This window comes from Hemitrygon akajei, chromosome 10 (genome assembly GCF_048418815.1).
Source record: "Hemitrygon akajei chromosome 10, sHemAka1.3, whole genome shotgun sequence".
NCBI lineage: Eukaryota > Metazoa > Chordata > Chondrichthyes > Myliobatiformes > Dasyatidae > Hemitrygon > Hemitrygon akajei.
In genome coordinates this window covers 98,360,822-98,374,354 of record NC_133133.1, presented here as the reverse complement: position 1 = coordinate 98,374,354, position 13,533 = coordinate 98,360,822, and positions in this window count along the sequence as shown.

The following is a 13,533-nucleotide window of genomic DNA, read 5'->3' as shown; positions in this document are numbered from 1 at the left end:
AGAATGGGGAAAAATTGCAGTGTCCAGATATGCAAAGCTGATAGAGACCTATCCACACAGACTCAAGGATGTAATTGCTGCCAAAGGTGCATCTACTAAATAATGACTTGAAGGGGATGAGTAATTATACAATCAATTATTTTGTGTTTTGTATTTTTAATTATTTAAATCACTTTGTAGAGATGATTTCACTTTGACACGAAGGAGTCTTTTTCTGTTGATCAGAAACAAAAAAGCCAAATTAAATCTACTATGATTCAATGTTGTAAAACAATAAAACATGAAAACTTCCAAGGGAGAGAATACTTTTTATAGGCTCTGTATATATAGTTCTTATTATTATGCATTGCAATGTACTGCTGATGCATAATAACTAATTTCTTGACATATGTCATTAAACCTGATTCTTATTCTGGAAGTGATATTAAACAATCTTTAACCTTGAGTCTTGAATGTTTAACAAAGCTTCCCTGCTTGCTTTACTTTCACCAGGTCCCCAATGTAAATGGTGATGGTAAAAGTGTTGCCCTTAATTTGAAATCATAGCTTGAATTGGCAGATCTGGGTGGCAACCCATCAACAAGGAGTGAGTGCATTGAAAGAGCTACCTTTTGCAGCCAAGGTTTAAAAGGCAGAGCTTCGCCGTAGTTTGTCTGAGTTGGTTGATGACCAATCAACAAAGAGGGATTCAACAGAATGGGCAAATAAAAATAAAGCAACTGTAAGTGCAGCCACCATTCTGTCGAGTATACCAGTCTTTAGAGTGGCTTTGGCTTGACAGCATTGAGAAAGGCAAAGTATCTGGTAACTTTCTTTTTTCATTCTCATTTCTTTATTCCTCATCTCTTAGGGCATTGTAGGGCAATGAGAATGGCTCAGGGGCAGTGTTTTGTACTCTGTGTGGGATGTGGGAAGTCTGGGAGATGTCTAGTCTCCCAGATAAACGCATCTGCACCAGTTGCACCAAGTTGCAGTTCCTGAGAGAACGTATTAAGGAACTGAAGTTACAGCTTAAAGACCTTTGACCCATATGGGAGAATGAGGAGGTGATGGACAGGAGTTGCAAGGAGGTAGTCACTCCTACATTGCAGGGGACAGGTAAATGGGTGACTGTCAGGAGAAGGAGGGGAAGTGCACAGCCAGTGCAGAGTATACCTGTGGCCACGCCCCTCAATAATTTATACATCTTTAGATCCTGCTGAGGGGGAGGAGCTACTGGGAGAAGCCACAGTGACTGGCACTGAGTCTCATGCTGTGGCTCAGAAGAAGAGGAAGGTGAAGAGGACTGCAGTGTTGATAGGTGGTTCCATAGCCAGAGGAACAGAGATGAGACTCTGTGGCACAATCGAAACACCATGATGGTATGTTGCCTCCATTGTGCCAGGGCTAAGGATGTCTCAGATTGAGTCCATGGCACTCTAAAGGGTGAGGGGGAGCAGCAAGACATATTGGTGCCTACTGGCACCAATGACATAGGTAGACAATGTGAGCAGTCCTAAAGAGAGATTTTAGGGAGCGAGGTAAAAAGCTGAAAGACAGGATCTTCAGGAGAGTAATCTTCAGATTACTGCCTATGCCATGTGCCAGTGAGGGTAGGAATAGAATGACTGGCAGGTGAATGTGTATCTGAGGAACTGGTGCAGGGGGCAGGGTTTCAGATTTATGGATCACTGGAAATCCTTCTGGGGAAGGTACAAGCTGTAAAAATGGGAAGGATTCCACCTGAACCCAAGGGGATCCAATATCCTCGTGGGCAGGTTTGTTAGCAGTGTTCAAGAGAGTTTAAACTAATTTGGTAGAGGGATGGGAACTGAAATGATACTGCTGAAGATGAATAATTGCTGGTTTACAAACAGAGGCAATGTGTAGTGAGACTCCCAGCAAGGAGAGTCTGATGATAGGGCAAAATTGCAGTCAGCAGGATGAATTGCAATGTAAAAGTGGACAAAATCAAAAAGGGTGAACACAGGACTGAAGGTGTTACATTTGAATGTGCGCAGTATATGGACTAAGGTAGATGAACTTGTAGATTGGCATGTATGAGGTTAGGGACATCACTGAGTTGTGGCTGAAAGAAGATCAGAGCTGAGAGTTTAACATCCAAGGAAAAGCATTTTATTGAAAGGACATAGAAAGTGCATGCCAAAAGCGCAATGTTATGATAGTCATAGGGGAGATGGCCAGAATGATTGGAAAAGAACACTGGCTGGGATGATGGCAGAGCAGCAATGGCTGGAATCTCTGGGAGCAATTTGGAAGGCACAGGATGTAGGGTGTCAGCAACTTTAAATTCCTGGGTGTTATCATTTCAGAGGACCTGTCCTGGGAGCAGCACATAAGGACACGGCTGCACCTCCACTTCCTCAGGAGTTTGCAAAGAGTCAGCTTGACTTCTAAAATTTTGACAAAATTCTATAGATGTGTGGTGAAGAGGATATTAACTGGTTGCATCACAGCTTGATATGGAAACACCAATGTCCTTGAATGGAAAATCCTACGGAATGTAGTGGATACAGTCCAGTCCATCATGGTAAAGCTCTCCCCACCATTGAGCATATCTGCAGGTGTCACAGGAAGGTGTCACAGGAAGGCAGTGTCCATAAGGGACCCCACACCCAGGTCATGCCTTCTTTCACTGCTGCCACAGGAAGAAGGTACAGGAGTCCCAGGACTCACATCACCAGCTTCAGGATGAGTTATTAATCCTCAATTATCAGCCTCTTAAATCAAAGGGAATAACTTCACTCAGCTTCACTTGTCGCATCACTGAAATGTTCCCAAAACCCATGGACTCACTTTCAAGGACTATTCATCTCATGTTCTTGATATTTCTTGCTTATTTATTTATTATTACTATTTTTGTATTTGTACAGTTTGTTGTTCTTTTACACACTGGTTGAATGCTAAGTTGGTGTGGTTTTTTATTGATTCTATTCTAGCTATTATTCTATTACGGATTTATTGAATATGTGTACATATAGCAGGCATATGTGTATAAGGCAACACATAAGTATTTTGATAGTAAATTTACTTTGAACTTTGATGCTTTGAGTCATATGTATTTTTGTCTGTATTGCCACCTTTCCCAAAGTACAGATTCAGAGACTGTCTAGCACATTAATACACAGTTGCTGTCTCACAGGTACTTAGACCTGGTTCAATCCTTATTGCTAATTCATTTTACCCGTTGTTTATACCAGGGTAAGCCATAAACAATTTCCCTAAAACAAAGATATGCTTAAATTTCAATCTGATGACTAGACTTACAAACACAAAATACCTGGGCAGTGGGTTGGCAGCAAATTTTGTCTGAAGTATAATGAAGTAATTGAAATTCCATTAAAAAATATCCTTCAAAATTGTGTTGTTAATTTGCTGCCTTTTGATTCTAATCTTAACTAGAATTGATCAGCTGGGTAGGGGCACTAAGGAATGACACATGGAATTTAATTCAGATCAGTGTGATGTGTTGCATTTTGGGAAGTCAAATCTACGTAGTCATTTCACAGTAAATAGCTGGCCCTGAGAATTGTAGGAGAGGGACCTTGGAGTTAAGGAACATATTTGTTAAAAGAGGCATCATGGTAAGAAGGTTTTTGGCATGCAGACCTTATGTTGCAGTTACACATAACTCTGGTGAGCTCACATGTGGAGTACTGTGTTAAGTTTTGAACAGCCTATAATGGGAAAGATGTTATTAAACTGGAAATCATGCAGGAAAGATTAATTGGGATGTTGCAAGGACTGAAGGGACAGTGTTACAGGGAGAGGAGGGACAGGCTAGGCCTTCATTTCTCGGAGAGCAGGAAACTGAGAATTGGTCTGAAAGAGGGTGCAGGTTTAACTTGAGAGGGGAATAATTTAATAGGGACTCGAGGGCAACCTTTTCATACAAAGGGTGGCACACATATATGTATTAAGCCCTCTGTCCCCACTGAAAAAGACAAAAAAAATACTGATCACACAAACAATAGAAGCAAGCAATAACAACATCAGCATTCTGAACCAAAATGAGATCTTAGATCCAAATCCCCAGAGCAGATTGGAGTAGGCCCAAAACCTTGATAGTCAGTTAGCAGGACAAATAGCTCAAAGTTCAACAGCATTGTCAGATTTCCATGCCTGTAACAAATTTGTTTTTTTCACTCTTGTGGATTATTGATAGGTGAAGAAATCACTCAATTTCTGATTTGAGAGACAAAATTTCAATGCACTTTTTTGAGTCCAGTAAACTTTTCAAAAGGTAGAATAGCAACTAAACTTATTTTTAAGGTATGAAAATTTGCATAAAGTCAGTTCTTTGCATGTCAGGCCATCTGTAGCCTAGTGAGTATATGTATTCATAGGGTCATAGAAAATCACAGCACAGAAACAGGCCGTTTGGCCCATCCAGTCCATCCTGAACCATTTAAACTGTCTAGTCCCATTGACCTGATCCTGGACCAAAGCCCTCCATTCCTCTCCCATCCATGTACCTATCCACACTTCTCCTAAGTGATGAAATCAAGTTTGCATGCACCACTTATATTCTCATGACCCTTTTAGTGAAGGGATTTCCCCTTACGTTCCCTTTAAACTTTTCACCTTTCACCCTTAACCCATGACCTCTAGTTGTAGTCTCATCCAACCTCAGTGGAAAATGCCTGCTTTCACTTACCCTAGCAATACACCTCATAATTGTGTATACCTCTATCAAATTTCCTCTCAATCTTCATCATTCTAAGGAATGAAGATATGGGACTAGAATTATGCCATTTGGTCCATCGAGTCTGATCCATAACTCCTAAGCTATCCAATCTTTTCTTCTAACTCAGGTCCTTGCAAATTTTCTCTGAAATCTTTCAGCCTTATTTACCTCTTTCCTGTATGTAGGTGACTAAAACGGCACACAGTACACCAAATTAGGCCTCACCAATATCTTATAAAACTTAGAACATAGAATATAGAATAGTACAGCACAGTAAAGGCCCTTCGGCCCACAATGTTGTGCCGACCCTCATACCCTGCCTCCCATATAACCCCCCACCTTAAATTCCTCCATGTACCTGTCTAGTAGTCTCTTAAACTTCACTAGTGTATCTGCCTCCACCACTGACTCAGGCAGTACATTCCACGCACCAACCACTCTCTGAGTGAAAAACCTTCCTCTAATATCCCTCCCCTTACCTTAAAGCCATGTCCTCTTGTACTGAGCAGTGGTGCCCTGGGGAAGAGGCACTGGCTGTCCACTCTGTCTATTCCTCTTAATATCTTGTACACCTCTATCATGTCTTCTCTCATCCTCTCATCCTCCTTCTCTCCAAAGAGTAAAGCCCTAGCTCCCTTAACTTCAATATAACATTCCATCTCCTGTGCCAAAAGCTTTCTTTATGACCTTCTCTACCTGTGCCACCACTTATAATGAATTATGGACCTGTATTCCCACAGTTTTTTGTTCTACCACACTCCGCAGTGCTCTACTGCTCACTGTGGAAAATGTACCTGGTTGGTCCTACTGAAATGCACCACCTTGCACTTGTCTGCATTAAATTCTGTCTGCCATTTGTCAGCCCATTTTTCCAGCTGGTCCAGATCCCACTGCAAGCTCAGATACTCCTCACTGCCCACTACACCCCCAATCTTTAGTATCATCCACAAATTTGCTGATCCAGTTAGCCCATGGACCAGACCTGTAGCTTTCCTTATTTACTTTGAAACTAGGGAATTATGTTCACTAGATGCAAAATGTTCCCCAACACTAATTCCTGTCATTTACCCTGCCTTTATTACACACTGCAGTCACTGTGTATTGGGATGGAGGTAGTAGGCGTGGAGATATTTAACCAGCAGCCAAGTTTCCAAAGAGAAATCCACTGTTAATCTTCAAATAATGTCATGGGATAATGTTTCAAAATATTATTTTGTTTTCAATTTGGAGAGCAGGCAGGCCCTTAACTTACTGCCTTCCTTGAAAGAGGTTCTTTGAAAACAAAGTACTTCTGCCTTAAATTGGCAGCCTGTACTTTGTGCTCAGTCTGAGTAAGGAGTCCTGGTAATGAACAAAGTTTTGAGTTATCCTAATTGGGATCAGTGTTTCTTGCTCTGCATTGTCACATGCCAGCTGTCACTGGGAATTGCGGGTAAGGATCATGCCACAAGGCTTGACAAGGATCCGAGCCCTCCTTCAATCTTGCGCATTAAAGCAGATGGTGATGCAGAATGATACATCTGGAGAAACTTACTGACATATCAAATTGCCTCAAGCCCCTAATGAAATATAGCCACTGGTATGCTTTCTTTGTTAATTCATCATTATGGTGGGTCTAGAATAGATAATCTGAGACTTTAATACCTGGAAACTTGAAGATGCTCACCCTTTCCTATTCTGACCCCTCAATCAGGGCTAGTTTGTGTTCTCCCGACAGTCAGCCAATCTACCTCGCTCCTCAGATTAATTTACTTATTTCATGTACATTAAAACAAATAGTGTTGTTTGCATCAACAACCAACACAACCCAAGGATGTGTTGGGGCAGACTGCAAGTGTCACCTTAGAATCCAGTACCAACATAGCACACCCACTGTGTTTGCAGATCAATACAAACAACAACAACAAAACAACATCAAAACAAGCTCCTTCCCTCCCTCTCACCCATCTACTGACCCACATACACATACAGTTAGTTCTCTAACTCCAGTGTACTCATGAACTCAGACGTTGGTCCTTGGACTTCCCCAGTAAACTCACAGACCCAGGACTTTGGCCATTGGGCCTCAACTTCTGGACTTCGATCGACTTTCTGGCCTTGATCTTCGGTATTAAGCCCAGGATTCGCCAATGAAGATGAATGAGGACTCAAAACTCCAGGCTCCCCAACTCACGTACCTTGGGAGTCAGCAGACATTGTGCCTCCAGCCCCATGGAATTCCAGTCACTGATGACTCGCTGACTTTGGGGACTACCAGCCCTTATGATTGTAGGTCTGCTAGCCCAACATTTGACCATGGCCTCCTCATCACTATCTGAAACTCTGCCAAAAACAGTGATGTAATCATCAAACTTATAGAAGGCATTTGTGCTGTGCAAAGCCACACAATCATGAGAGTAGACAGAAAATAGAGCAGTGGGCTAAGTATGCATCCTTGAGTCAGTGCTAACTCAGTGAGGAGGAAATGATAATGCTAATACAAACTAATTGTGGTCTCTCAATGAGGAAAATAAGGATCCTGTTGCAGAGAGAGGTACAGAGGCCCAGTTCTGAAGCTTGTTTATTAGTACTGAGGAGTTGATGATATTGAACACTGAGCTGTAATCAAGACACAGCAGGCTAATATAGCTGTTGTCCAGATGGTCCAAGTCCAAGTGAGAACCAGTGAGATTGCATCTACTGCAGATTTGCTCTGGTGGTAGGCAAATTGCAACAGATCTAGGTCTTTGGTCAGGCATTTCTTAATTCTAGACATGACCAGACCAGCTTCTTAATAAACTTTATTACTGGAGGTGTGAGTGTTACCAGGCAATAGTTGCTCAGACAGTTCACCTCGCACTTCTTGGGCACTGGTATGAAGCAAGAGGGAACCCCTGAGAAGTTGAATAAGTCCTTTAACACTCCAGACTGTTGGTTAGCACAGGTTTCCAGTACTCTCTTGAAAGATGTTCTGATGTCTGCCGCCAGGGTGGAAATCACAGGGGCAGCAGATGCTGGAGGAAATCTCACAGGTCTAGGTTTATCTTCCCTTTCATAGCATGTATAAAAGGTGTTGAGCTCATTGGGAGTGAAGCATCACGACCATTTATGATGTTGGATATCGCACTTAACTGCATTCAATTCTAAATTTCTACGTAATACAGGTAGACTGAAATTATATTTGTGTTCATCTTCAAACACATAACCACAAAAAGTTTCTGAAAGTATAACACTCATGAAAAAATTTGTCATCCAGTGTTATTTTCCGCCAACCATCAGTGACAAAAATCACTGTTTTTTGAACACAAATGCACACAACCGACTCTATTTAAAAACAACACATTTTTCCAGCTGCTCCAGATCCAGCTGCAAGCCATGATAGCCTTCCTCACTGTCCACTACACACTCAGTCTTGGTGTCATCTGCAAATTTGCAGATCCAGTTAACCACATTATCATCCAGCTCATTGATACAGATGACAAACAACAATAGATCAAGTACCGATCCCTGCAGCACTCCACTAGTCACAGATCCCTGGTCAGAGAATCAACCATCTACTACCACTCTCTGACTTCTCCCACAAAACCAAAGTCTAATCCAATTTACTTTCTCTTCCTGAATGTCAAGTAACTGAACCTTCTGGACCGATCTCCCATGTGGGACCTTCTCAAAGGCCCTACTGAAGTCCACATAGACAACATGCACTGACTTGCCTTCATTCACTTTCCTGAAACTTCCTCAAAAAAATCTATAACATTAGTTAGGCGGGGCCTATATCACACAAAGCTATGCTGACTATCCTTAATCAGTCCATGTCTACCCAAATACTTGTATATCCAGTCCCTTAGACTAACTTCCACTACTGATGTCAGGCTCACTGGCCTATAATTTCCTGCTTTATTTTTATAGAAAAAAAAACTATACAGCAACACAGCACAGTACAGGCCCTCCAGCCCACAATGTTGTGCCAACCCTTAAACCCTGCCTCCCATATAACCCTCCACCTTAAATTCCTCCATATACCTGTCTAGTAGGCTCTTAAATTTCACTAGTGTATCTGCCTCCATCACTGACTCAGGCAGCGCATTCCACGCACCAACCACTCTCTAAGTAAAATATCCCCCTTGAACTTGCCTCTTCTTACCTTAAAGCCATGTCCTTTTGTACTGAGCAGTGGTGCCCTGGGGAAGAGGCGTTGGCTGTCCACTCTATCTATTCCTCTTAATATCTTGTATACCTCTCATGTCTCCTCTCATCCTCCTTCTCTCCAAAGAGTAAAGCCCTAGCTCTGTTAATCTCTGGTCATAATGCATACCCTCTATTTCACTTAGTATTTCACATCAATGCCCTGTTTGCAGACAGCAGTAATTAATTAATGCCAGACTATAGGATTACATTTAATTTTTAATTCAATATGCCATCATTTGTCAGAAAAATGGTTCTTTTCATTAAGATCACCTCTTATTCATGTAATTGTAAATTAGGAGAAGCTAGTTAAACAAAGAATACTGGGGTGTTGACAATAGGTTATCCTTTCACTCACCACAACCAATAAATACTCAGACAAAACTGAATATGAATACTTTGAAATTTTCCAACTGTATTTCTTTCCGTTTTTAATTTTTTTAAAATTTGAAACATTTACTGTTCTTAATAAAAGTGTGCTGCACAGTTGTAAATAGTGATGAGGTCCTCCAAAGCAAACACATGTTTAGAAACATAGAAACATAGAAAATAGGTGCAGGAGTAGGCCATTCGGCCCTTCGAGCCTGCACCACCATTCAGTATCATCATGGCTGATCATCCAACTCAGAACCCTGTACCTGCTTTCTCTCCATACCCCCTGATCCCTTTAGCCACAAGGGCCATATCTAACTTCCTCTTAAATATAGCCAATGAACCGGCCTCAACTGTTTCCTGTGGCAGAGAATTCCACAGATTCACCACTCTCTGTGTGAAGAAGTTTTTCCTCATCTCGGTCCTAAAAGGCTTCCCCTTTATCCTTAAACTGTGACCCCTCGTTCTGGACTTCCCCAACATTGGAAACAATCTTCCTGCATCTAGCCTGTCCAATCCCTTTAGAATTTTATACGTCACAATAAGATCCCCCCTCAATCTTCTAAATTCCAGTGAGTATAAGCCTAGTCGATCCAGTCTTTCTTCATATGAAAGTCCTGCCATCCCAGGAATCAATCTGGTAAACCTTCTTTGTACTCCCTCTATGGCAAGAATGTCTTTCCTCAGATTAGGGGACCAAAACTGCACACAATACTCTAGGTGCGGTCTCACCAAGGCCTTGTACAACTGCAGTAGAACCTCCCTGCTCCTGTACTCAAATCCTTTTGCTATGAATGCCAACATACCATTTGCCTTTTTCACCGCCTGCTGTACCTGCATACTCACTTTCAATGACTGGTGTACAATGACACCCAGGTCTTGTTGCACCTCCCCTTTTCCTAATTGGCCACCATTCAGATAATAATCTGTTTTCCTGTTCTTGCAACCAAAGTGGATAACCTCACATTTATCCACATTAAATTGAATCTGCCATGAATTTGCCCACTCATCTAACCTATCCAACTCACCCTGCATCCTCTTAGCATCCTCCTCATAGCTAACACCGCCGCCCAGCTTTGTGTCATCTGCAAACTTGGAGATGGTGCATTTAATCCCCTCATCTAAATCATTAATATATATCTTGTAAACAACTGGGGTCCCAGCACTGAGCCTTGCGTACTCCACTAGTCACTGCCTGCCATTCTGAAAAGGTCCTGTTTATTTCCACTCTTTGCTTCCTGTTTGCCAACCAATTCTCTATCCACATCAATACCATACCCCCAATACCGTGTGCTTTAAGTTTGCACACTAATCTCCTGTGTGGAACCTTGTCAAAAGCCTTTCGAAAATCCAAATATACCACATCCATTGGTTCTCCCCTATCCACTCTACTAGTTACATCTTCAAAAAATTCTATAAGATTCGTCAGACATGATTTTCCTTTCACAAATCCATGCTGACTTTGTCCGATAATTTCACCTCTTTCCAAATGTGCTGTTATCACATCATTGATAACCGACTCTAGCATTTTCCCCACCACCGATGTCAAACCGATGTATGGTTTTAAACAGATAATTATAGAAACACTCAGCAGGTTAAAGAAGGGCTGTTAATATAACTAAGGAGTTCATACATAAAAATAATTAAACCCAGACAGTAAATAAATAGAAACTAAATGTTTGTCAGGACATATGTTGTATTTGCAACATATGGAACAGGTGGACCCAGCTGGCTGCTCAAAGAATGTCAGCTCCAGCTGATGTGTTGGTGCTTCAGACATGTCAGGGAGAGGAAAGTTATCTGAATACTGTGTTCTGGGAGGCAGTGACACCCTTTACATTAATTACCTCGAATTTGATAAGTGGTCAGGAACAAATTAGGACAACTGGAAGTAAGACCGGTGAAAGGGTTTCAGAACATAGCAATGGAAAATTTCCTTGATCCTTATCTATCAGGACCACTCAAGCACAAAACATAGAACCGATGCTTAGAGCCAGAGGAAGTGGACAGGATACTAAATGAGTACGTTGCATCAGGAAGAAGGACATGAAGGATAGTGAGATTGGAGAGAATGCTGAGTGCAAGAAGGAGGTTGTGTTTAACATAAAACATAGATAACATACAGCACAATATACCATATAACAATATAACAATTACAGCACGGAATCAGGCCATCTCGGCCCTCCTAGTCCATGCTAAACACTTAATCTCACCTAGTCCCACTGACCCACACTCAGCCTATAACCCTCCATTCCTTTCCTGTCCATATACCTATCCAATTTTACTTTAAATGACAATACCGAACCTGCCTCTACCACTTCTACTGGAAGCTCGTTCCACACAGCTACCACTCTCTGAGTAAAGAAATTTCCCCTCATGTTACCCTTAAACTTTTGCTCCCTAACTCTCAACTCATGTCCTCTTGTTTGAATCTCCCCTACTCTCAATGGAAAAAGCCTATCCATGTCAACTCTATCTATCCCCCTCATAACTTTAAATACCTCTATCAAGTCCCCCCTCAACCTTCTACGCTCCAAAGAATAAAGACCTAACTTGTTCAATCCTTCCCTGTAACTTAGGTGCTGAAACACAGATAACATTCTAGTAAATCTTCTCTGTACTCTGTTTTGTTGACATCTTTCCCATAATTCTCTAACCAGAACTGTACACAATACTCCAAATTCAGCCTTGCACAATTTTAACATTACATCCCAACTCCTATACTCAATGCTCTGATTTATAAAGGCCAACATACCAAAAGCTTTCTCCACCACCCTATCCACATGAGATTGCACCTTCAGGGAACTATGCACCATTATTCCTAGATCACTCTGTTCTACTGCATTCTTCAAGGCCCTACCATTTACCATGTATGTCCTATTTGGATTATTCCTACCAAAATGTAGCACCTCACATTTATCAGCATTAAACTCCATCTGCCATCATTCAGCCCACTCTTTTAACTGGCCTAAATTTCTCTGCAAACTTTGAAAACCTACTTCATCATCCACAACGTATCATCTGCATACTTACTAATCCAATTTACCACCCCATCATCCAGATCATTAATGTAAATGACAAACAACATTGGACCCAGTACAGATCCCTGAGGCACACCACTAGTCACCGGCCTCCAACCTGACAAACAGTTATGCACCACTACTCTCTGGCATCTCCCATCCAGCCACTGTTGAATCCATTTTACTACTTCAATATTAATACCTAACAATTGAACCTTCCTAACTAACCTTCCATGCGGAACCTTGTCAAAGGCCTTACTGAAATCCATATAGACAACATCCACTGTTTTACCCTCATCAACTTTCCTCATACCCTCTTCAAAAAATACAATAAGATTTGTCAAACCTGACGTTCCACGCACAAATCCATGTTGACTGTTCCTAATCAGACCCTGTCTATCCAGATAATTATATATACCATCTCTAAGAATACTTTCCATTAATTTACTCACCACTGGCATCAAACTGACAGGCCTATAATTGCTAGGTTTACTCTTAGAACCCTTTTAAAACAATGGAACAACATGAGCAATACGCCAGTCCCTGTTTCCAATGACATTTGAAATATTTCTGTCAGAGCTCCTGCTATTTCTACTCTAACCTTCCTCAAGGTCCTAGGGAATATCCTGTCAGGATCCAGAGATTTATCCACTTTTATATTCCTTAAAAGCGCCAGTACTTCCTCCTCTTTAATCATCATAGTTTCCATAACTTCCCTACTTGTTTCCTTTACCTTACACAATTCAATATCCTTCTCCTTAGTGAATACCGAAGAAAAGAAATTGTTCAAAATCTCCCCCATCTCTTTCGGCTCCACACATAGCTGTCCACTCTGATTCTCTAAGGGACCAATTTTATCCCTCACTATCCTTTTGCTATTAATATAACTGTAGAAACCCTTTGTATTTATTTTCTCCTTACTTGCCAAAGCAACCTCGTATCTTCTTTTAGCTTTTCTAATATCTTTCTTAAGATTCTTGTTACATTCTTTATATTCCTCGAGCCCCTCATTTACTCCATGCTGCCTATATTTATTGTAGATATCTCTCTTTTTCCTAACCAAGTTTCCAATATCCCTTGAAAACCATAGCTCTCTCAAACTTTAACCTTTCCTTTCAACCTAACAGAAAGATTCTGTACCCTCAAAATTTCACCTTTAAATGACCGCCATTTCTCTATTACATCCTTCCCATAAAACAAATTGTCCCAATCCACTCCTTCTAAATCCTTTCGCATCTCCTCAAAGTTAGCCTTTCTCCAATCAAAAATCTCAACCCTGGGTCCAGTCCT